The sequence below is a fragment of the Neocloeon triangulifer genome, unplaced genomic scaffold (genome assembly GCF_031216515.1).
Source record: "Neocloeon triangulifer isolate White Clay Creek 2 clone unplaced genomic scaffold, ASM3121651v1 ptg000014l, whole genome shotgun sequence".
In the NCBI taxonomy this organism is placed as follows: Eukaryota; Metazoa; Arthropoda; class Insecta; order Ephemeroptera; family Baetidae; genus Neocloeon; species Neocloeon triangulifer.
This window is the reverse complement of record NW_026775556.1, coordinates 15,214,607-15,241,351: the sequence shown is the minus strand read 5'-3', so window position 1 is coordinate 15,241,351 and position 26,745 is coordinate 15,214,607. Positions and strand designations below refer to the sequence as shown.

At 33.8% G+C, this 26,745-nt stretch overlaps 1 protein-coding gene across 2 annotated transcripts in view; it reads left to right on the top strand.

The window, feature by feature from the left end:
* Nucleotides 1-3,188: 3,188 nt before the first annotated feature.
* LOC132199928 (visual system homeobox 2) overlaps nucleotides 3,189-26,745 on the top strand; it is a 90,459-nt gene continuing 66,902 nt past the window's right edge. For both annotated transcript variants that reach the window (XM_059625037.1, XM_059625035.1), the window contains exon 1: nucleotides 3,189-3,314. The gene's annotated coding sequence lies outside the window, so the exon portion shown is untranslated. The remainder of the gene's footprint in view (nucleotides 3,315-26,745) is intronic.

The window sequence follows — 26,745 nt, the reverse complement described above, 5'->3', positions numbered from 1 at the left end:
TGAGGGTGCATTATCCTCATTACAGCTGCAGCGCAACGAGGAATTGCTCAAGATGACAAAGAGGGCTTTCACTGGCTCAGCTCAAGAACAAACAGACAGACAGCTAGGGCTCTCGATCGGTAGCGCGGCGAGTAATGAGAGCCGTGTGATTTTGCTTGTGGCCTCACTTAGTAATGAGCAATGTGTGTGCATTAATTACTGCACAGGGTGGCTCGCAGGAATCCATTCAGAATGGGTTAAGAAAGGATTTTGCCATTGTCTGTGGATTATTATGCTGCACTCGTTTGAGAGGCCGCGGCGAACGTCAAATAAAGGGAAGAGCAAAAGTGCTCCTCGTGCACGATTTTGTCTGCGGGCAGTGAATAATGACGCGGAGAAAGGGCGCGCACAGACCACACATACACAATATTCATATTACGAGAGCTGCTGCACTTTTCTTCTTTATGGTTTTAATGAAAACGCCGTGGTGTGTGCTTTTGATGCACTCTTCACTTTCTCTTTGATTTTCGAATTAAATTCGCTGCAAGTGAAAATGCTGCAGACCTCTATCGTAATTACTTTTTTTTGAAAAACTGCATGTCTGCAGCTCAGTGCGTGTGAAAGGGTATTGTTCTCAGCGTTTGAAATGATAGCTTGCAAACAACATGAGTGATTAAAAATTCCTATTGCAGCAGACACAGCAGTTAATTGTGAATATTACAGAGTTTTTAAATCATCCCAATCTTTAAAACTTGAAATTTCTAAAAAAAAAAAAATTAATCATGCCTTGATCATTCTTGTACAATAAATAATCTCTTTTTGAAATTTGTGCCAAATTCGCCAACAATTTTGTTAATTCAAGCTTGTTTGACTTATCGCAATTTTAAAGCTACACCATAATTCTTGCTGTATTTCGGTGTAAACAATTTAAACGTTGAAAATATTGTCCACAACAACAGAATTGACTACTTAATTGTAGTGTAAGTAGAGCGATTATTTTCCGTATGTATGTTTCAATGTTAATGTCAAAGATCAATGTTAAAGTCATGAATAATCAACAAATATTATCACTATTTATTTGCTTTTTGAGAAAATTAATCATTTCGCCATGAAAAGTTAAAATTTAACGTTTTGTATTCTCAAATTTGTGTATTTTTCATTTTAAATCGTTGAATGTTTAATTTATATTATGATATGATGTATCTTGATTTGGTACATTAATGAATTAATTTTCAACTGAAGAAATATTTTGTGAAAGCTGAATAAGCTTTGTGACTTTCAGTTTGTGACCAAGTTTGACTTCGTTTCAGATAACTATGAATTTAGCTCAAACATTGAAAGTGCCAAATTTAAAACAGACGTCTTATACAAAAACGGACTGAAATTAAACCAAAAATTATACAAAAATAAATTAGTACACCTCTATCTTTTTTGCTTATTCCAAGCATTGAGGCGCTAATATTTTTTCAAAACACTAAATTTATAGTTCTCTTGATAATAATTATTTTGATAGGCGCTTAATATTTCCCCTGATATTACTATTGAACCAAATTATATTTGTAAAGAGAATTTTAGATTCAGGAGTTGAAAGGAAAGGTTTCAACTCACAATCAGCAGTTTACAATCTAAAAACAAAGAGATTAAATTTTTATTTTATTATTATTCATTATAATTTCTGTCAATAAGACAAAAGTTCAAATTATTCTATCCCTTGATTCTGTTAGTCTCTGGTGTGTTGAAGAAAATTTTTTGATGGTTTTCACGCCATTGATTCAGCGGTCCGAACATCAAATTTGCCAAGTGACCGAAAATTAGGCGCTCGTATCTGCGTAGTCATGGTTTTACCCTACCTTGTTGGCACAGCGATGGTCCTTGTCCGTCGGGGCTCCTCGGCAGGCCGGTGAAGTCCTCCGTGGGCTCAAATTCGCTGAGACATGAAGAGGCGACTTTTGTTATTGTTGCACTTCAATTAAACACTTCTCCCTCCATCCTGCTGACGGTGGCTGCTGCTGCCTGATCCTGGAAGACGAGAGCGAACAAGTCGGGACAGGAACAAGAAACGTATATGTATTGCAAGAGGCAGGCAGAAGGCAGAAAAATGAAAATTTCATTACCTTGATTAAAAATATCATTATCACGCGTTTAAAAAATAATCTGTATATTTGAAATGGCGAAACTATTTATTTTTTTTTTATGTTGAAACTTTTTGAAAGTATTTTGCGGCATTTTTTAAATTAATATTTCATATACATGACAAGAACAATTAAAAAAAAACTTCATGAAAAAAGTGGAGCTAAATTATCTCTTTCTTTTATTGCTAAAGATACAGGCAATGCAGTCAGAAATTATATTTTACAGGACTCTGAGCAAAAAATTTTATATTAAATGGATGAAATCAATTTTTGAGGATTTTTCTATTTTTTTCTAGATTGCTATCCAATTGAAAACTTATTTTTAACATGAGATCCCAATTTTTGAGCAAAAGATAACTAGGCGTTATAAAATGAAAAAAATTGTATTGAAAAATAATTGCAGCTCCAACCGGTTGTTGCAGTCAATAGGCACTTTTTAGAAAACATAATTATCTCATTTATAAACGGGCTATTTTATGACAAATTCCTATCTCTAAGTCAAAATTAAATTTCTAAACGAATGGCCGTCATACAAATTTTCAGCAAAATTATTTTAAACATTATAAATCAAATTTTTACTTCGAGATATGTCAAAGATAAATAAATAATATTCTGCCGACATTGACTAAAAAAAATTGGCTTCATTTTTCTGTGTACTTATGATTTTCAAAAATTTTCGTTCGTAAAAAAACTTAAATTGAAAAAATACTGCAATATGTATGATTTGTTTTCAAAAAAATAAACCGTTGCTATGATTTCTCTAAGTTTGAAGAAACAGACTTTATCCGCCTTTAACTACACAACTTGCCTCAGCAAGCTTCTCTTGTTGCTTTGAACTTTGAAGCTTTCGAGCAGGAATGTGCTCTGCGCCCTAGGAATGTGCTCTCCGCCCGTGTTGCTTGAGAACAATAAAAGGATAAAATTTTACTTTTCAATTCTCTTCCTAGTTCATGACAACGTCTATCATGCATGTCCCGACTTGTTCGCTGATCTGGTCTTCCAGCGCCAAGCAGGCACAACCAGCAGCAGGATGTAAGAAGAGTGTGTTGAAGAAAACTGCAACATCTGTGATCTGTGAAATGATACAAAAGTCGCCCCTTCGTGCCTCAGCGCCCCGTTTCTCGCCAAATTGGAGCCCATGGAGGACTTCGCCGACCTGCCGAGGACCCCAAGCGGACCAAGGACCATCGCCATGCCTCCAAGGTAAGGTAAAACCGCGAATTTAAGCGCCGGGCTCATTTTTTTATTTGGTTTGCCGACTTTGCCGTGTCGCATCGGACCATGTGCAGGCCCCTCTCGCGCTTCTGACTGCCGAGAATTCGTTTCTTTGGTTCAAAATTGAGTGGGCCAACATGGCGAAAGCGCAGAGAAGGACCAACGCCGATTTTTTCAATTGCAGATACGAGCGCCAAATATTTGGGCAACTGCTTGATTAATCAAATTCATTGAAGCCATAACGAAATATTATTATCACTGTTAATTTTCTTTTTTGAGAAATTTTTTTTTTGCGTTTTGTGCTGTCAAGTAGTTTTCTTTTTTAATTGTTGAATTGGTTGAATTCATGCAGTATCTTGATTTCGGTACATTAAACAATTTAACTTGCAAATGTAGCAAAATTTCGTGCAAGCTGAATAATTGCGACTTTCAGTTTGTGACCAAGTTTCACTTCGTTTTAGTTTCAGATATTTATGTATTTAGCTCCAACATTGAAAGTGATGGGAAGTTAGTGGCAAATTTAGAACATACTTCGTCTTATACAAAAACGGACTGAAATTATGCAAACGTAAAATGGGATTATTATTGTAGTTAATATGAAAATCCTTCGGTGCCTGCCAATCTTTATTGCTTACGTATTCAGAGAGTACTAAGGCACTAATAATTTTTCAAGACATAAATCATGCCACAAGAATTATTTGAAATTCAAAAGACAATTTTGTATACATAATGTATTAAATTAGATTATGCAGTGCTAGTAAATTTATGAACTTCAAAATGAATAAGGATAAATTGAAAAATTGAATAGTCAAAATTTATAGTTCCTTTGTTTATTCTTTATCTTTTAGTAATTTTGATAGGCTCTGAGGATTTCCTCCTATTGGAAGTTATAAATTGTTTGTAAAGAGAATTTTAAAATCACGGAGAAAGCTGCAGGTTTCAACACAGCAGTGAACACTCAAAAACTAAAGATACTACTGTGTGTTTTAAATATTATATTCATCTTAATTAAGTTCTGTCAAAAAGATGGAATATATATTATACGAATTATTTTATCCCCTGGCTCTGTTATAGTCTCTGGTGTTAAATCATTCTTTTCGTTAATGTTATCATTATTTTGATAATAGCTGTGATGAAAAAAAAACTCTAAAGCATTTAAAAGTGAAGGACCGGTGATTACAGTGAGAGCGTGGGTCTCCGACAAACAAAAATGTTTGCCTTCACTTGATGCCGAATTATTATTTCTGTGCTGGCAGCAGTTTAATAATTTCCCCTAAAGCAAGCGAAAGAGAGATGAAAGACAGAAATCGGCTTCCCCTAGGGTGCCGCATTTTAATTATTTCCTCACGGCTCATAATAATTTGCGAAAATATTTTCGGCAGCCTTTTCCATATCCACAAGATGAAATAAAAATACACACTTGACTCGCGCTCGCGGTGCAAAGAAAGCGGACAAAACAGCATCGCCCGAATGCCTCCTAAGTGCACGCGCTGCTTACTCGAGCATCAAGATTTTTGGCAGTGCGAGGGCGGGCGGATCACAAAAAGCCGCCCGGGATCACACAATTCACACAGGAGAAGAAGTAAAAACACACAAATTGCCGGCGACCGCGGACACCCTGACAAAGTGCACTTGACTTTATTTTAATCGCTTTCGTCATTATGTAAAATACACTCACAATTCCTGGGCCAAAAAGTTCTCCCTTTCAACATAATTTTATCAATCTCACTATTTATAAATTTTATTCAAATTAATAATTATTTATTGTTGGTTAAAAACTTAATGGCATTAGATTCAGTTAAAGTATTTAATAATTATTTAAATCTAATGTACTTGCTAATAATTTGTGTATAGTCAAATAGTAACATTCCGAATCACTTTTGCATGTACCTTTTATTGATAAATGATTGAAATTTTTAAAATTAATAACTTATGTAGGTTCACTGTACAATCACTCTATCTTAAATTAATTAATATTTATCTTCTGTAATGAAAATTCGATAAAGTATATGTGTAGGAAATCTGAAACTAGCCAAGATAAATTTTAAAAATTGAACCAAATAGTTGTTATTGACAGTTCCAGTAAAACCACGTAAAATCCTATTAAAAATGTCAAAAATGAAGTTTAAAAAAATGTTAATATCACATAATCTAACAATGATTCGATGGCGAGCTTTCCTAAACAAAAAATTTCATATTATCAAAAAACATGCAATGCAAAAAAAGTTAAAGTGAATTTACTGCCTGTTTGAGCCTCTAGTCGCCTGACAGATCCAGGGGGCACAAACAGGAGGGTAACAAAGCCTAATTCGCATTGTGTAATGGCGTGATCAAATTAAAGTAAAGCGGGCGTGGTCGCCACTTTGGATTCAATTGAGCCGAGCCACTGATTACGTGACGGAGCAGAAATTGCATTAATGGCGACAAATTCGCCTCGGGGGCAATCTTGGCGCACTCAGCGGGGGAGCCGCACACCACTTTTCGAATTCCGCCTCGTTATCCAGCTCGTAATCAAAAATATGATTCGATCAGGGGGCGAGAAACGAGTCGAAGAAGAAATCGCGCAGGGGGCCAAAATTCGAGTTTCCGCCCGGGCGAAGACGCGCGGCGATCAATCAGTCATCAATCACTCGCGCTTCTCTTTTCTGCTCGACCTGACTGCGCCAATCGGCTCGACACGACTCGCTATCACCGGCCCTTGCCACCAATTTGCACCCGGGGACGAACCCATTTTGTCTCATTATAGGCCATTTGGGGACCAATCGTAAGTGCAACCCTTCGAGCAGAAGAAATCGCGGAAGAGATGTACGGAAAAAGGGTGCACGCTGAAAGCGACGCGCCTCCTGGGCGAGCGACCCGACAGAGACCGCACACGCTCATGTCATTTCAACGGTAAACTTGTTCACAGAGTTGAATTTAGTATCTTAAATTCTATAGATTTCTTTAATATGGAGAAATAGAGGTCTTTAACTCATCCAAACCTACACTGAACCAACCTTAGGCCGGAGGTGGCACTAAGCTGGTTCCACGGCGGGACTAAGCATCGGCCGGCCACCGCACCGGCCTAAGTCCCGTCACCGCTCTACCTTAGTTCTGCTGCCGCTCTTACTAGAGCGGCCACCGCTCTTGCTTAGAGCTGTCACAGCTCTAAGAAATTTTTCGTCACCAAGCAAAGGAAATAGTATTTACAGTTGTTTTCATTGCTTATATTGTTTCCCACTTTGTTTGTGCGATAAAAAATGAATAAAAAATCATTTTTATGTCAACAAAATTGAGGGTGCCCCACAATTAATCAACTTTTAATTAGCCACTAATTTTAAACGGACAGAGGCATTTAAATAAATCTACTTATTTATTTCTCGGTAAAAGACTCAATTTCAGCTGTGGTATCGTTTTTGGTGCAATGAGTCGGTTGTTCATTGTAAAAATAATTTATTGTTGTTAATAGCAACAAATCAACTATAGGAATTTCGTTTTAATTTTCACTCTTTTAAAATCGGATAAATTGCTTTTAGGGCTAAAATTTTTCGGGGAACACGATTCTGAATTCAATTTTCTATTACCATCAGTCCAAATCAATTTCCAGCCTCATATTTTATGAAAATCACTTTTCATGTTGAATAATTGACTTTATCTGTCGATTGACCTTGATGAGTTAAAAGTCATTATTATTTTTTCATTCTTCTGCATTTAATTTCTATCGATTTTGTTAAATTTGAGAAATCATAAAATTTATTAAAAATAATATGATATAGATAATTAGTTTTTCAAAAATAAAATTAAATCAAGTATCGAATAAATTATAAAAAAAATACTATGAAATAATAAAACTCTTCAGTTTATTTTATTATGAAATGTTTTGAGATAATTTCCAAATCACGTTATCTATTTCGAGTTTAAGAAATGTATTTTTTTTCCAAGACGTGTGTTATTTGGATCTTGCATTGCTGTGCAATTTTGTTTCAATGCTCCTGCACGGTGTTCTTTTTTGAAAGAATCTCTGGATTGTAGTGGACGCATTCATTTCGCCTCGAACACAATTGGCTACCCGAAGGTGTGGAGAAATCTGCACCGACTCGATGTCGGCCGGTTACCACCTTTCCGGTCATGCATGTCTTTGGCATGCGGCGAATTTTGGCTGGCGTGTTTCGATCAAATTCCAGATTTTGAAGGCAATGGAAAAAAGGTAATTTGCGACCGGGCACATAATAACAATCCCCCCCCCCCCCTCCTATTCCCCCGTTGTGAATTTGTGTAAATAATTATATCTCAATTCTCTTTCTTTATCAAATTCCATAATAAAGGAATGTAAATTAGATTATAAAAAAGTAACCAATAAAATTATGCACTGCAAAGATTGCTAAATTTGTTGAACTGTGCCAGTAAAAAATTAAGAACCAGAGCTTCACATAAATAAAATAACATTATGGCTGAAAAATGTACATTTCTTAAACTCGAGATATAAATATTTTTGCAATAGAAAATGTGATTTGGAAATTATCTCAAAACATTTCATTATGAAATGAACTGAAGAGTTTTATTATTTTATAGAATTTTTTTTAATTTATTCGATACTTGATTTAATTTTATTTCTGAAAAACTAATTATCTATATCATATTACTTTTAATAAATTTTACGATTTCTCAAATTTAACAAAATCGATAGAAATTAAATGCAGAAGAATGAAAAAATAATAATGACTTTTAACTCATCAAGGTCAATCGACAGATAAAGTCAATTATTCAACATGAAAAGTGATTTTCATAAAATAAGAGGCTGGAAATTGATTTGGACTGATGGTAATAGAAAATTGAATTCAGAATCGTGTTCCCCGAAAAATTTTAGCCCTAAAAGCAATTTATCCGATTTTAAAAGAGTGAAAATTAAAACGAAATTCCTATAGTTGATTTGTTGCTATTAACAACAATAAATTATTTTTACAATGAACAACCGACTCATTGCACCAAAAACGATACCACAGCTGAAATTGAGTCTTTTACCGAGAAATAAATAAGTAGATTTATTTAAATGCCTCTGTCCGTTTAAAATTAGTGGCTAATTAAAAGTTGATTAATTGTGGGGCACCCTCAATTTTGTTGACATAAAAATGATTTTTTATTCATTTTTTATCGCACAAACAAAGTGGGAAACAATATAAGCAATGAAAACAACTGTAAATACTATTTCCTTTGCTTGGTGACGAAAAATTTCTTAGAGCTGTGACAGCTCTAAGCAAGAGCGGTGGCCGCTCTAGTAAGAGCGGCAGCAGAACTAAGGTAGAGCGGTGACGGGACTTAGGCCGGTGCGGTGGCCGGCCGATGTTTAGTCCCGCCGTGGAACCAGCTTAGTGCCACCTCCGGCCTAAGGTTGGTTCAGTGTATAACCTATAAGTAGAGGATTGCCCTAAATTGAATATATTTTTATTTAATCATTTTTTCTGTCATTAATTCTGAATTACCACTTATAAGAAAAATATTTGCGAAGACACGTTTACGTAAGAAGCTTTTAAAATTTGTCATCAATGAAAATAATAGCATCCAAAAATAAATTTGAAAAGTTATTATTTTCCTTAATACTATAGATCAACTTTGAAGTGCAATTTACATACATATTAACAGTCTCCGATTGACAGCTCCAAAACATTTTCATTTTTGTAATCTTTTAGTAAACTCTTTATATTATTGATCTGCTTTATTAAATCATGTCTTTTTAAATTAAAAATATAAAATTATTTTTGATTATTTTGTGGAAACAGTGGCTGTTCGGTGATGCATGATGTATATTTAGCTAGTGAAAAGCCATTAATTCATCTCGAAAACTAACATTATTTTGTTTTCTTGGCTAACAATTAATTTTATTTTTTTAATTTGTGCAGCTTTTTTTTGCTTTTGTCAATAAAGTGTATTAAAAGAATGGAGTTCCATAAAATAAAAATAATAAATCTAGCCAATATTAGAATCATTTGAACTTTGCACACAAGTGATCAACTTGCAATAAACTGCAAAATTAAGATTAACATTCTTTTCCTAATGGGCATCAATGGACAACGTAATACAATACATAGACATCCTTGGCCGTGCTTCACTAAAATCGGGGGACACCTAAGTTAACAAATAAAATTTAAAAAAAAAACACTTATTTAAGCAGAATCATCCAAATTCAATAGAATAAATATACAGTGAAAAATATTAAGTGTTGTCATTAGAAATTAAAACGATAAAAATTATAAATATTGTTACTTGATCCATATTTTCAAATGACTTATGCCTGTGAAATTCCACAAATGCGTTGTTATTTGCTCTCAAAAGGAATAAGTAAATAAAAATTTAATTCCAAATCTACATCCACATAAAATTATAAAATAAAAAATACGATTTATGTTCATTTTAAAATCATTCAAATTTCAAAATTCTTAATTGGAAATATTAATTTTTCCAATAGTGATTGCTATTTTTTCACTGCGAAAAATAATTATTAATAAATTCAATTTTTTTCTAAGTAAATTATTAACGTTTCACAGGCACCTATTTAATTTAACTCCGCAGACCTGGCCAATCCAGAGCAGAAAGTTCATTCTGAAGGGGGAAAGGAATCTTCGTGTGCTGTGGAGAAACGTCAATGCCTATCTTGTTGGGGCTACTGGGCGTGATTTAACCGCGGATTAATCACATTAGGGGGCATTAGCCGATTAAATGCGGCCGCCTCATTTCATCAGATTTACTTTTGGCGAGGAAAAAGGTCTTTTCTCTCTCTTCTACAAGCAACGCACATTTCCCTCCAAGAAAGATGCCATTGAAAGTAGAAAAAACTTGGCAAGAGGAAGAACGGCGAGGAATGAGATGTGGTAAGAGCTTCTTTGGGGAATTGGTCTGAAAGCTTTTTACGATTGGACCTGTCAATCGCACACCACTAAACGTCCTCTTGTAGTTTCTCTTCTCGCCTACCCGCTGAACGACGACGCCGAGCCGAGAAAATTTCTTTTCGACGGCGCCTGCCACGCAAACATCAACACTTGCAATGCACGAATTAATTGATTGATTGACTGGTCTGATCGGCGGGTACCTCCCATGCACAGCGAGCGTCAGCCTTTGTTGGCGTCTAATTCAATTTCCTATTACCACATCCTCTGCTGCCGCTGACACGATCAAATCCAAACCGATATTGATTTTGCAACGCCCAAACCGACTTCGATGTATTATTTTCATTAATTTTAGTACTTCTTATTTTGACAATTTTGAACTGTTATTTATGAAGAAATTAAAAATATGGTTGTGTTTTGTGAGAAATATTCAAGAGATAATATACATTTGAAAACTCAAAAAAAAAAAGTTTTTTTTATCCAAATCAACGCTGATTTTCTATTATGATTATAATATTTAGAGCTATTTGACCAAACATAAAGTAATTATTTCTATTATTTTTTTTAAGCTATATAGCAATTTGGTATTTTAATTTCCTAATTCTAATTATTGAATTATTGTTGAATTTTAAAACAAAATAAGCTTTTATTAAGAAAGTTCAAATTTGTTATGCGAAATCAATGTGGATAACTATACTAAACAACAAAATTCAAAGAAATTATTGTTATTTTAATTAGTAATTATTTCATATAAATAATATTCCATAATTATTATGATTTATTCTTCTCGGTCAGTACAAAAAGTTTAAATTGGAAAAAAGATAAATTGTATTGCGTATAATAGAATATATTGAAAGCAACCAAAATAATGTACTTTTTGCAATGTGCGCATTTACCACCTCATCATAAAGTCAAGTTCCTTTCAATGGATAAAATATCGTAACTTAACAGAAGTATCAAGAAAAGACAAATTTAGAAAATCACTATTCTAAATTTTCATTTGCAGCTCATTTCTCTGATATGGCTGCTGAACACTAACTTAAAATTTAATATTGATGTCTGATAATTTTTTTCTGTGTACAAAAAAAAACATAAATACTTCAAATGTGTGGATATTTTTAGCCCTTTTTTTGCATAATTTTGGTTTAATATATTTTCTTGAAAATTGTTGGAGCACCAAATTTTTATCAACCACAGTAAAAAATCCGCAGCCTGCAATAATATTTGAAATAAAAAGTTTCAAGAGAGGGTGAAAACCACGTAGGCTTTTAAAAAGAAATAAAATCACATGCTGCTGACAATGAGCACCCTATCAGAAAACATATGTATGAGGTGCGTGTTAAGGACGTAATAATGGGCTCGGAGGCCGTGCACACAGATGGACTTGTATGGGTATATAATGATTTGGTGCAGGATTTTTCACGGCAGACAGCAGTCCCATTCAAGATAAAAATGAAAAGGTGCTGAGTAATGTTGGAGATGATGAGATAACGAGGACCTCACATAATGCTCAATTATTTTTGTGCGCCTACCATGAATTTATTGCTCATCACCTGAGGAATGAAATGAAATCTCCCTGCAGGAGCGGCTCATCTGCGTCTCCACATCGAATGCAATTGAGCAGAAATTGCATGCAACGGCGCTTATTTGAGAATGGAAAATAATTTGGGAATTTGCTGAATTTGGGAAAGAGCGATATTTTTCCACTGATTTAAGTAAAAAATCACATTAATTAAATAGAAACAAAATATCCCTTAAAATATATTTTCAATTTATGTCTAATTTCCATAAAATTAATTTGGTTTGCTGTTAATCCGTGATTAATAATAGGTCATTAGCGTCAGTCCGAATTTGTGTGACAAAGGCCAACTGGTTGAATATTTACTCAGCCACACGCACGCAACGTTGACGAGCCACTAATAGAATATACACACACGCGTTTTAGTTGCGTGTTATATGCGAGCGAACGAACGGAAAAAAGTTTTTGAGAGCAGACTCGGCGGAGAATAAGCACATTGTTATATATTGGGTCTAAACAGACTCGAAGCTCGTTGAGATAAACGCTAATGGTCGGACATTCGAGTGTATTGGGAATCGACATTTTGGCTTTTTGTGCGTCCAGCGCAGATAGGCCAAACAAGCACCCAGCCATTCAGAAAAGTTTCCATTGTCCTCTCCGCCGGGGAAAAGGGTTGCGCTCGAAATAAATTATTATTTGTCAGCAGAGATAAGGAATTTTCTGTCGAGTGTAACTTTTAATTTGCGTCGCACAGCGTCCCCCAACCAACTTTTCCTCCAGCAGAAAGGGTTGTTGGTTATGGTTGGTGTGCGCGGGCGGGGTTGTTGCCGCTGTCATTTTGCTTATCGCCAGAATTTCATCAACCACTCACACTTCTGCTTTTGTGGATGAGCCTGGCTTTCAGAAATTAATAAAGCGACTTTCTTTGCTGCTCATTTGCAGCCGGTTGATGAAATATCACGTTTTCCAGAAAGTTTTAATAGAGGAAAAAGTAAAACTGATGTTAAAAATAATTTCCTAACTGCTGCAATTGTGAAGAGATTTTAAATTTTATGAAAAATTATTTTCTTCTCTATTTAATGTCCTTCTAGTTTTATATTTTCAAAATAAATTACCAGTATCTTGATACAGGGTGCTAAATCATGCAAATGCAGTTTAATTTCTAATAAATTTATTTTTACCATTAATCATTCTATATTAATAAGGAAAAATATAAATTTCAGAATTATTAAAGATGAATTTTAAACAAACATAGAATCTGTGTTTAATATTGTAAGCCTTTATTAAAACGTTATTTCATTTTATCTCTATAAAATTAAATTCACACATTTTGTATTTTGTGTTCTTTTTTACAAACATAATATTAACGCAACAAAGATTTTTTTAATTTGTCTAATTAATTACTTAATGATTACAGCTCATTATCTTCCATCAGTACATCGACAAAGTATTTTCGATTGGATTATTATCGATCAAGATGTGATGGTTCTCAATTTCACATCAGCAAAGATTTATTATATATATTTGAAATAATAAATTTATTGTATTAGTATGTATTATTTTCAATCTGAATTAGAAATTTTTGAGACTAAGTAATAATATTAAACAGTAATTTTATAAAGAGGTTAAAATAATTTAATAAAAAAATTATAATTTGTGATTTCCAATAAATACGAAATATGTATAACAAAGTTTAATATAATGTGTACATAATTATTAACTTGAAATATTAAATGACTCTTTGTTAAAAATTTTATTTTTTAACTGTTTCCTTGCCATAATTTTATTTGTTATAGGAATGATTTTTGCGAAGTTCTCTTTCATAGCGTTTAATATTAAAAAAACTGATTGATTTCCTCACAGACATTTTACACAACTTCAGCCGATTTTCCTCTCCGATCCAAAACCGCATTGCGCCATGGTGTGCTGGAAGATTAAGCTGATATTGGTGTTTGATGCCCGGCGCAAATTGATCAAAGTGTCCCTCCGGTTTGCCAGACAGGCTGTTTGCGCGCGAGCTAATGTTTGCGTTTAATTAAGCCGGTGCTAGCGGCCGGGGGTGTTGTAATTTGGGCGTATTATTTGCGAGGCGCATCTCCATGGCGACGAACGGCCATTCACTGGCCGCGCACAATGCCTAGTTGCCATTTACCATAATAACGGCCACTTGTTTGCTCTCTAATAAATGCGCCGTTCGTGAAAGGGGCGCACATTGCTGGCCGCCGATGACACACCGCAGCTTAATTTGCTGTTTGCAACACAAACAGCGCCATTTTGGAGAACGCTAATACTTATTTAATGGGAAGCCAAGGTAAACGTATGAAATCCCCATTATATGTATCCACTATGAGCTATGAGACAAGGACCATTCATTTGGTGAGCATTGATTAAATAAATAATTCATTTTCTTCGATAAAGGTTTAAGAATTTTAGATAAATATGAACGTATCGCATGGATATACCCAAAATAATATGAGAATCTTGAGGAATTCAATGTTGATTAGCTTAGAAGGATTCCCCGACAGTATATATAAAGAATCTTTTTTAATAATAATTTGACAACCATTATTAAAATATTTTTTTTTTTAAGTACAGTTATTGTCATTTAATTTCTTCTCAGTTCCTTCATAAAAGTAACTGAAGATTAAAATATCTATAATTGCATTTATATAATTTTGCATCACATATGTGATGTTTGATGTGAAGTAAAATGCGAACTCATCTTTTAACTTTTCATTTTCTTGGGGGATAGTGCGCTTGCTGATACAATCTTTGCACATGTACACACTTACTCGCGTTTGAGATGAACAATGCATTTGTGTCACGCATGTCCTAGTCTAGTTCAACCCTAAATTCAGATGTATCCAAGCCTGAATTAGTTTTTTAGTCTCAAAGAAAAACTCTGCTGTATATGAGGAATGAATTTTGATTTTTTTGAGTATAGGAATAATAAAAATATTGATGATAAAAAAAATACAATAAAAAAAAAAAAATAGGAAAGAAAATTGCAAATTTTAAGGTTGGAAGAAACTGAAATAGCAATAAATAATAATCATTAGCAATGAGATGAATTATTTATATATGTTATACAAAATTATCTATTATCATATTGATATTAACAAAAAAATTTTTCATTTGTGGCTAAAAAGTAGACCTCATGTTCTATTTCTAGCAAAAAGGCTTATCGCTTTTAAACGATGATATCGTGGAAATACAAATTTGAAAATTACTCATTAATTGCAGACACATTATACGTTGTTAATTCATTAAGTTTCACATTTAAGATGCGCTATTTGTAGAGCAAAATAGATTATCTTCGTCTTTCTATTATAATGTGGCTCCATTAGGAAACATTAAACGCGAATAAAAACTAAAACATTAGGAAACAAAGATTTTAATCATCAAAAATATAATTCCTTTTTTTCTTACACGCTTTGACGTAGTTTTTAGAAGAAAAAATATGAGATGCTACTCGTTTCTGCATGCATCAACTATATAGTTAATATTGATAGAAGAAGATCCTAGAGAAAAAGATTAAAACTTTTAATACAAAATAATAAATTCATGAGAATAAATAAATAAAATTTAACTTCATTGAAAAAAAATTCACTTTTTCCACAAACATTCATATCATTGTTTTCAAAATAAATCCGTTTTTTATAATGTAAGATCTTTTTTTAAATTAAGAAAAATTTTGGATCACTCGATCAGATTAAATCAGAAGAATTCACTAATATTCAAGAATTATTTATACACAGTAAATGATGACAGAACATAAGGCAGTCACTTTACATCTTTATATTTAGAAATAAATTTTTAAATTAAAAATAATTAATTTTTTTGGAATTATCCTACCATATTTTTCATCAGATATATTGAACTTGTTTAAAAATTCAGTATACAATACAAAATAAAAATGATAAATTTAGAGTGTGTAATGCACTATTATGGGTACAAAAATGGTCAATTTTAAGACTGAAAATTAAAGCAGTATGCTCGAATGATCATTAAATTTATTAGACAATAGATTATTTTATGAGAGCATTCCTAAGCTAGGTCAAAGCTGCGGTAATTTGAAAGCAGATTGGAATATATTTTTCAGGGGAAAATAAAGTTGAATGCAAATTTAGAAAGCATTCATGCAAATGTCTCGATATTTCCGCGGTTTGTGCAGCGTCAGCGCTGAATTGAAGCAATTTGCAGAGAGATTAACATTTCATCAAGCAGCTAACGTTTTCGTTATTTCGTTTGCATAATGAAACGATAATCCACAAGCGCGGCGCCGCCGGTTTATTCGCGACAAACATTTCATTTAATAAATCTCACTGTGATGAATGGCGAGAAATTTATTCTTTATTCACTTTTGTGAACGCCCCAGAGACGTGGCAGTTTCCGCGCCACAATCAGGCACCAAATTATTATTTGAATCAGCTCCTTGATTTGCCACATTTATACAATTCTTCGGCCTCATTTGCACTCGCAAGCGCAGCTGCTGCCTTTCTCAAAAGAGCACTCGGAATTTGTCGTAATTGAAATGTTTTCGTTTAATGCGACCAAATGAGATTCACTGTCATTTAGCTTTTTATTACGAGTCTGCTGAGAAAATTACTTCTTTGTTCAACTCCGTCCACGAAGAATTGATAGTACGATGAGTAATTCTCCTGACTTCGTTTTGATGCTTCATAACACATGATATTATTATACTTTTTTGAGGAGGAAAAATAATAAAAACAATGACATCTACATCGTCTTACTGGGGGAAACTTCAGTTTTAGAGAATTATTTTTTTGAAGTCAAATAAAATAATAAATTTTGTTATTGTAAGTGTGGAATTAACCATAAAATAAGAAACTCATCTCCAAGAGCAACAACAGTGCTTATGTTGATTCTAGTCTGTTGGAAAATGAGACCTATGTAAATCTCAAACTTCATTTAGTTTGTCCTAAATTTTCCGAACCCAGGTGTCTTTTTTAAATAGTTCAAAATCCTCAACTAGTTTCCAAAGAAGCAACAATAGTGCATATAATTTGATGCCGCTTTGTTGGAAAATGAGACCTATATTTAAACCTAAAACCAATATTGATGAAATTGAAGTGCCTATGCTAACTGAAAGCAGTGTTATAATATAGTCAATTTGTATTGTAATTTTCAAATTTGCATTTTCAAACTCTTTAAACTTGCAAGTATTTAAGGATAATACAAATTGGAACGCTCATAATTTTCCATCAAAGGTTTGCTCAAAAATAGTTGAATAAATTTGAATCTTCGACTCTGAAAAATATTTTCATATTAATACTTTCCAATTTTTTACCAAAGGACTAACGTGGCCGTTGGCCAAAATAATAACATTTATTTTACTATGAATATAAATGAATAAAAGATGGTTGGATAATCAGATAATAGGAAAAAAATTCAAATTGTTGGATTGTTGAAATTAGTTTAGATTTCTATTCATTTTCCTACCTGCTTTCGCATAAACAGCTTTGGCCAAGCTTTGGACTGCTCTCATAAAATAACCTATTATCAAATAAATGTAGTGATCATTTAAGTAAACTGATTTAATTTTTGGTTCTAGAATGTACACATTGACCATTTTTGTACCCATTAGTGCTTTACACACTCTAAATTTATCATTTTTATTTCGTATTGTACGGAATTTTAAAACAAGTTATCACAAAGATAGTAAGATATTAAATTATTGCAAAAAATAAAAATTAACTGTCTTAATATTAAGATATAAAGTGAAAAATATATACTTTTCAATGCATCTGTTAACATTCGACAATATCACATAAAATTTGTCTACTCATGACGGGAGAATAATTATAGAGGATATTTGCACATAGTTTGTGCGCATATTCATACCAAATTCAGTCTTTAATTTTGTCGGCGCGCTTATAATTGAGCTGGGCCATTACGAAGCATTATTTCGCTGCAGAAAAAATAATTTCCGCGACTCAAGCATCAAAAACACGCAGAGAGTGCCGCCGGTTGAGCGGAGAAATAAAAAGCCATGCAGAATATATTTATATGTGAACTCTCGACGGGAATGTTTATACACATTATGCAGCGGGCGAACGCGACGAGGAGGCAGAAAATCAAAATGGGGGTGCATGCATTATGATTTGGAAAGTGATTATGAGCGGCGACCGTGCCGCATGTACACATTGTGTGATATATGCAAATCGCGCGCCCCGCCCCACACCTTTTAAGCAGCAGCTCGGCATTGGGCGGCTGTGCTTCGAGGGTTGCGTCGTGACGTCTGTGATTCGACGTTTGCCGCCGCTATGCAGAAATCTTCTAATCACTCTGCGAGCCGGCAGCTCTCTCCTCTTTCTCTCTTTTCGCACGCTTTTTTAATTTCCACGTGTATACATGTATACACGGAGAAATGGGAGGCGAGAGATAATTATTTTGTGCGTGTGTGCCTTTGCAGTCGCGCAAATTTATATGTACGTGTGTATATCAGAATATTCGTGACGCTTGCTTGCTTTTCCAGTGAATGCTCCTGTGCATTGCATCTTCAGTCACCTCTCTTTTGCAAGCCCTCGCAAAGAGCACTGCGCTGATGCTTGAGAGGAATATCTTAAAAGAGCACATCATGACGTTATTGAACACAAACACACCTTGCCGTATTTAATGCATGTCACATTAATTTCGTCGTCAGGTTTAATTTATTTTTTACTTAATGCACAATTTTTTCTTATCATGCAGGCAACTTCCATGTTGCAAAGTTTTTTTAATTGCAAAGCTAAAAGAACTCTTAATTTTTGTTAGTGAACATAATATAATATCAGTTTCTATGAACAGACATGATTTATGTAAGTCCAGTTTCACAAGAAAATTAATTGAATGAATTAAATAGATTAAACTTCGATGACTAGACCAACAGGGGCTATATTATTTTTATTTATTCGAAAATTGTGCAAAAATAGAAGACTTCTGATAGAAGCTTCTATTGTTTTATGTATTGTGTCATGTTTTATATTTTATTTAAAGATGCAAATATGACAAGTTTCCATATAACTAAGCAGAATTGATATTGAATATTAACCTTCTTTAAAAAATCGCATTTCAACGTTGTTTATCCATGAAGCTTATATTAAGAATGTACGGTGCATTGCGAGTAATTACTAAATTTGTTAAGTATTTATTTATTCTTCTCAAAATTTAAAAACTAATCACAACATATCACATGAAAGTGTGTCCATCAATATTTCACCACAAACACAAAAATTAAACTTAAAATTTTACTTGTAATCCTTAGTCAATGCAAACAAATTATTATATTTTCATTTGATTTAAAGTGGCCACCATCGAATAGTGAAATGTAAAAAAAAAAAAAAATAGTTATTGAAGTCTCTACAATTAAATTCCCTGGTTTATAATGTATTTCTTACAATCAAAATGTGAAATTATTATATAAAATTAACGCAGATTAGTTTGTCACATCTCCCTCTTGACACTGAATAACAATCAGAGCAGCAGGAGACAGCTAGGCAGCCTGGAAATGTTTTCGGCTGGGCGAGCACGCTTCAGTTATGTTATTATTCATTTAGCTGCTAATGGGGCGCTGCGTCAGTGCAAAGTAGTGCAAATTACGACCCGCTCGTCGGCCGAATTAGGCCAGCAATTACAGCTCTGGCCCTTCTCTGCGCGCACAACGGATGAACTCTCGCTGGCTGCCCCTGCCGGGCACGCCACCCGCCGCTCTCTAATAGGCTCAACTTGTAACTGTCTTGGCTCAGCCGGTCTATTGTTGTTATCACGTCCCGTGTCAAACTCGAATTTCCCTCGTCGCCCGTCCGCCACCGCCGTCGTGATGTTTGTTCGTCATTATTATCAAATTGCTCCTCTCGTGGCAGTTAATTCACAGAGCTTTCTGCTTTTCTCAAGCTGCGTGTATTAACTAAATCTATAACAAAAGGCTATAATCTTTAAACTATGTAAATGCAATTTTTGTTAAAAAGAAAAAAAAGCTTAACAATGTATTTAACATTTTTTTTTATCATTATAATTTGATTTTAAAATTTTTTAATATATTTATTAAAATTTAATTCAGTAAATATTTTTATTTTTTCTTATGGAATAAGATACAAATATTTAAATAAATAATTTATTCTATGACTTTGTTTTGTGTAAGTAAATTCTTATATTATCAGAGAGCAATCTCATACTTCACCTACATTGTATACAAATATATTTGCTTCCCCTCAAGCCTTGTTGGTTTTTAAGTTTGGGTTTATTTATTGATGTGGTTTTAACATGTCATACGCTCATAATTATGATTAGCTCAATGAATTTCAATTATAATGAATTATCTACTGTGGAAAAGGAGACAAATTTGAAAGATAAAATGATCAGATTTACTTTAGTGTAAATTCCTATTTGAGTTTTTATCTAATGTTATGTTCGTGTTCTTCAGTTTTGAGTTTCGTCCTTTTTATTCCTACACAAAAAGGAGTGACTTTTTTAATCGAATGAATAGAAGCTCTAACGTCAGCATAGGCGATTTATTATGAAAAAAATCATCTTTTTTATCTTCAACTAAAATAAATTTTTAGCAGTATTTCTCATGACTATTTTCTTAGTTAAAAATTATTTTTTCCTTATTTAGTGTTTTGCATAACAAACAATATGTTCTAGATTTTCACATTGCTAGACGGTTTTTCTTTCGCCGTTCTGGAGGAATGAGCCGAAAAGTACCATAAGAGTTAATGAGCGGGCGACTTTGGCTTTTTTGATGAGCCCTTCCTCGCCTGCCTTTTACTCCAAGCATTCCCATTCTCCGACTGATTGTGAGGCGAACACTCACTCTCTCGTGGATTTTGGCAATAATTCCTTTTGGGGTGTGATTTTTCGTCGCCCGCCACCAAAAACCACTCGCTTGATAAACCCTTAAGCGCGCGCGACGCACAAAAAAGGATTCGTGCTCGTCAGTTGGTGTTGCAAACTGGTAGATTAGTTTAGTTAGCAACACGACAGATAGCTGCTGCCGCCGCCTCCCGAGTCTCCCTCTTTCCGCATTATCGGGATTTTTTCATCTTCCCTCTATCTTATTACGAGCAGGGTGCTCTCGGCAGTATCATTTTGAGCGCATTATTTGCCGCGATAATTACATCGAGAGCCAGAGCAACGCGTTTCTCAAAAAAGAAACTTTCCACTCGACGGAAAAAAATCCGCCTGCCTGAACACAAATCTGGCCAATCTCGTTTTTCATCAACTTTTTATCAAAATTGCTGCCTGTGGCACACTGAAGAGGATGATATACATTTTATAATTTTATGAAAAGAGGCATTCACGCCCTCAATTTGTATTTCAACCTCAAGCATTACGAATTGAGTTTAACAAGATCGTATATTTTTCTTTACATTTTCTCTCCATTTTTATGAGAAACACCGCTGAAACTGAATAAGTAAAAAATTTTGATTTTATTTGCTGTTAACTATAATAATAAAAGTAAGCAAAATATTCTAATTTTAAATATATATCATTAAGCGTGTAACAAAAAAATAATTTACTTATTCGCATAAATTGTTAAAAGGAAAATAATTTTAAATTGCATTAATTAAATTGTTTAATTTTATCTAGGCTCCCTTACAGTCTTTTAAAATATGGCATGATCACATTTCGCTGAACTTGTAATTTCAATATTATTTCTCGTTTATATTTTTTATTTATATTCACAAATATTTTTAATGTGTACTTCCTTTTTATTATAACTTGTGCTTGCATACCTACAAAATTTAATCTTAAAGGTTTACATTTGAATAATTAATTATTGTAATTGCTTTTAAATAATTATTTTTTCACTCTCGAATGTATCTAAACTCTTGAATTTAATGACTAAATTTTTATTTAATCAAATGGCAACTGACACGTAGTATTGCTATAACTGAGAGCAACACAATAAATTAGCATTGACAATTAAATTGCACCATTCCAATTAAACTTTGGCGTCCCAGTATGAGGGCAAAAGGTCCCTGGAGCGAGGAAGCGCAAGTGTTGCAAAGTTGGAAATTGGCTTAGTTAGCATTAGCGATGTCACTCTAGAGCCTGCGATGCGTTCCTCTCACTCTCCCTGGCTAAACAGCAAAAAAGGCATTATCGTATCACGTCTGGCAAAAAGCACGATGGCGTGTGTGGAAAAGTATGACTGTGTTTGTGCCTCTGCTGAGCACGCACTTATTCTGTGAATCACAAAGCAAACATTCTGCTACATAGGCCCTTTTCTTTTTATCTTCTTCAAATTGCAAGGGCATTTTCGCGCAAATGAGCCAATTTTTTAGACATGAAAAGGAGAAGCTCCTCTGTAGATGATGCAACATTGTTTCCGTCCTGTTCCCACAGCACGTCACAGAGAGAGATTTAACTTCTTGTCGCTTTGACTAAATAATGTTAAATAATAAATGCTCTTTCATAAATTTATAGTGTTTTAAAGAAGAAGAAAAAAAAATCATATCTTGATTTTATCATTCTGACAATTTGTAATTAAATTCCCAAGAGCTGGCAGAGCTGCCTGCCATATTTATGCGTATTGTGTACAAGTTTGTGCAACAATGTGACGCTCCTACAGAACATTATATTTTAAATATGCCAGAAAAACACTAATTGTATAAAGCAACAGTGAAAATTAATTATTTATAAATATTTTCACTTTGCTAGAAAATAATCTACAAAATAATAATAAAAATTCACAATGTTTAAAAATTAAAATAAAAAATTAATCACCTCTCATATTAGATAAAAATAAGTCAAAATTTAGTAATATTGAAAACTGTATTAAAATATTTATAAGTTATAATGTTATTCCAAATTTTATTTGCAATTTTAAAAATAACTGTATATATTAACGGCAATTAAATGCTTAGTTCTCGCTGAGTCGTCACGGCGAGCGTCAAAAATAATGAGCATCTACTTTATATCTGGCGCGGAGCTTGTCGAGCTAAATGATGATGTGACACCTGACACTTTGATTATCCAAAAAGAAAACGTCTCTCTTTGGTCGGAGCTAAAAGTGAGGAGCGCGCGCGGGTGTTGAAACATCACGCCTCATCTGCTCGCTTCTTAGGATTTTTAACGAAGCCACTTGCAAATGGGCGAGATGAATCCAATTTCTGCGCTATGGGCGTTTTCCATTATTTCCCGAGCCGTTAACGGCGAAAAAATTGGTAGGGTAGGGTGATAATTAAAAAAAGAAAGGACGAGATGAAACTGATCCGCCACTGTCGCCGCCGACGCTGCAGGGTGAGATGAGCTTGCTTTCGCACCCTTAGCTCTCTTTCTCATCGTCAGAAAAACCGCACACGTGACGTCTTTCCCGGCCCGGCGCGCTCTAACAAAGCCAACTTTCTGGGCAGCACATTAAATAAGAGGAAAATTGAGTGCTGCCCTTCTGTTATTGCGTTTCGTTGTCACCCAAAGAGGTATAAGGCGAAATTTGATACACGCCATTTCGTATTCGGTGTCCTTAGCTGCGTGAAAAAATCCCCCAACATTGAATTCTGGCAAAAACCAGCAACTGCTAAATTTTATTTTTAATAATTAATATTTATTCGAATGGAGTAGGAGATGCACCCTTATCTCCTGGCCGAGTGCAAAAACCTTAGCATTAATGATTGTTTTAAAAATAAATGGAAACAAAAAAACTTTGGAAACCCTGCGTCGCGCAAACTGATAAACTAATTTGTGAATCTTTATTTCAATCTTTTAAGTTGTAAGTTGAAAGAAGTACTCAAATGAGTTGTTAATAAAGACCTATATTATTTATTCAAAAAGATACTTGATTGTTGAATATATAAGGAATGATTAAATTTTTTTCGGTAACTTACAGAATGGTATTAATTATTATCCTTAAGTATAATTTGAATGGCCTTGTATGGTTAAACATTATTCAGTCCTTCCATTATACATAAATTTATAGACTGGAGAAAAACATGAAAAGTTTAGACATCAGATGTAATAATAATACAAACAAATACATGCAAAATATGACGTTCGATTGATCAACGAATTTTAAAATATTGCAAGGGATTGTTTACCTTCAAATTGAAATGCAACCGCACCTTTTACGATAGATGCAGTAATATATTGACGTTCTGCAGATGTTATTAAAATTGTCACTGTCTCCACTCATACATAATTTGTATAAATTCATATTCATATTTATACGTTTTTACAATCTCGCTTAAAAAACTTTATTTATTATCTGAATTGCGCAGAAGCTTAACTTGCACTTTTCATGCTTAATTGTGTTTAATTCCTCAAATTCCAATATGATCTGCAGTTATTGATAAGAGAAGCGATCTTAATGCAATGTATTCTCGACCCACCTCTTTCAAAGAAAGCCTCCCAACATGCATACAAAGTCTTCAATTTATTTGCACCATTCAATTTGTCTCACTTCCTTTATTAACAGAAACAAATTTTGAGCCGATCTCGCATGGTTTGACGGTGCAGATTAAGTTTTCAAAAATGCAACTGCACAACATGCATGAAACTGAAATTGCATAAATTGATAGGGAAGGCTTGCGATATTATGCACTATTATTATATTGACAATAAGCATAGGAAGTGCAGGCTCATTTAAAATTTGATTTTGTTTAGAATTTCCTTTTTATAAATCTTGCGTGAAGAGCAGCATGGTTTATTCAAATGCTAAATAATGAACTAGAGAATTTTGTATAGGAAAAATATGACCTGATTAAATTTTTTTAAATCAACAAAATATTTTACAAGGAAATTTTTCGGGATTATTTTTCAATATTTTCCACTTTCAATAAAGCTGTTCAAGTGTAAAATTATAATATGTAAATTAAAAAAAAAAAAAAAAAAAAAAAAAAAAAAAAAAACTCTTTAGAGGTGATCGTGTAATATGAGAGATAATTTAAGTGAAATGGAGAGGAAGCGAATAATGACACGGAGATAATATAATATAATTCTGGCGACACATTTTGCTTAAAAAATCCTTTCCTAATAATTTTTTATCACGGCGGCACAGCAAATGCTCAATTTGTAAAGTGCCAAATTCAGCTCAGGCGCACATTCTGCCGCCTCATTTGGAACAAAAGCGGAGACGCGAATTCTTCTAATTTGAAGTCAATTTAAATAAACGCGGCGCAGAGAGAATTCTGCGCGCTGCTCCTCCAAGCGTGGCAATATCTAATTTGTTTCTTTGAGAGAGCTGTGCGGCGCCGTCAAAGTCTTTCTCGTAACTGCTGCGGCAGCCGCCATCGCGGAAAATCACCAAATTTGCATCAGCAGCCACGAGTAGTCATAATAACGAAGCGATTCCTCTCGAGTTCTCTCTATCGCGCGATAACGAGTTGCCTCCATCTCTTATTTCGATACAATTTGCATAATCCGCGCTCGCTCTCTTGCTCGTTCCGCGTCACACCGTCTTTCTTCGAGAGTATAAGACGTGACGAACAGCTTCGGAAAATGATGAGTGTATAAAATCAACCACACGTATCCGGCGGCACAACGCATGCTGAACGAGCCAAGACACATACACAAAAGCAGAAATATCTAACCACCAATCTCTCTCCTCCTCGTTAAAATTTCCAGTTGACAAATGACTTTTGCTACTAAACAGTATAGGTTTTAAATATGAATTTGTTTGAAGAAGTTGACACTCCAGGAGATGCTCATTGAAATGAAGAGATCGGGCTTTTTCCTCGTTTCAGAAAATTGTTCTTTTCAAAAGTTTTTTGAATAAAATTAATTCTCTGCAACCAGGAAAAAGCCCGGTCTCTACATTTAAATATGAAATTAACAATGTAAACAAAAAATGGATTTTGAAGTAAATGTGCAGTACTGATTAACAAAACTTGAATATAAAAATGCTTTTTCTTAAAACTAATTTAATGTTTTATTCTTTTTTGACCATATGTATGTGCAAAAGGCAACTATTTGCTTAAAATTCTTAAGGTTGGAAAAAAATTGAAATACTTACAAGTTTTTTTATTAAATTTAATATTTAATATATACATCATTTTATTGTTCCTTTCGATTGAAACTAAAAAATTATTGTCACAACATACAATTAATATGGCATATAAATTTGCCTGCCTTATTATTTAAGATATTAATAAACAATCTTACAGTCAATTGTTATTTATCACTTGATCTTGATGGTGCCCATTTAAAAGTTCTTATAAATATGCAATTTTAATTTTTCAATGTGATTTAAAAAAAAAATGGCATTACATTAAATATAATATAAATTATGAAAGGCCATAATAACTTTTGAATTTTATTTTATTATGCTATATCATCCGGCAATTACTGCCCAAATACAACGTTAATACAATATTGAAGATAACAGAAAATAGGGTATTTATAAAATATTATGTAGCAAAATACAACTTGTTTGCAACATAACATTATATTGCATACATGTGTAGTGCAAAAAATAAGGATTGATTTTAACTCTATCAGAATATTTTTCTCTCGACAAATTAAAATATAAAATAGTAAGATCATATTAAATAAAAACTGCATAAAGTATTCTTATTCACCACGTTCTCATTTATTCCAAAAAGGTACGGAAGTACCTGTCACTTTCTCGTTCTAAAAACAGCCTTTTATTCCTGCAATACTCATTGTAATGCACTCGAAGTGTATATTTAAGGCAAAAATGGAAATGAATAAGAGCGGTGAAAAAAGTTTGACATAAAAGTGCATTCGGTATTGGTTTCATTGATGATTCCCATCGGTGAATCACACGCACATTTGTGAATGGAAATCTTCAATCTTGAATGAAACCAACCCATTATCATCGGATTTCAGGAAAGTGAAATCCGCGCGGCCGATCGCGGGAGGATATCTATTTAAAAAGCAACCCATTGCGGATGCACCTGACAATGGAGATAATGAATGGGCTCACAAAAATCGGGAGATTGTTGGTGCGCGATAAATTGCGGCCGGGCACGAAAAATCCTTTTGCGAAATAAAACGTATTTCGTGTGTTTGCGTGCGTTCGCGAGCGGAGAGAGTGTTGTGACAGCTCGTGGGAATTAGAGATGGAGTCGCCAGATCA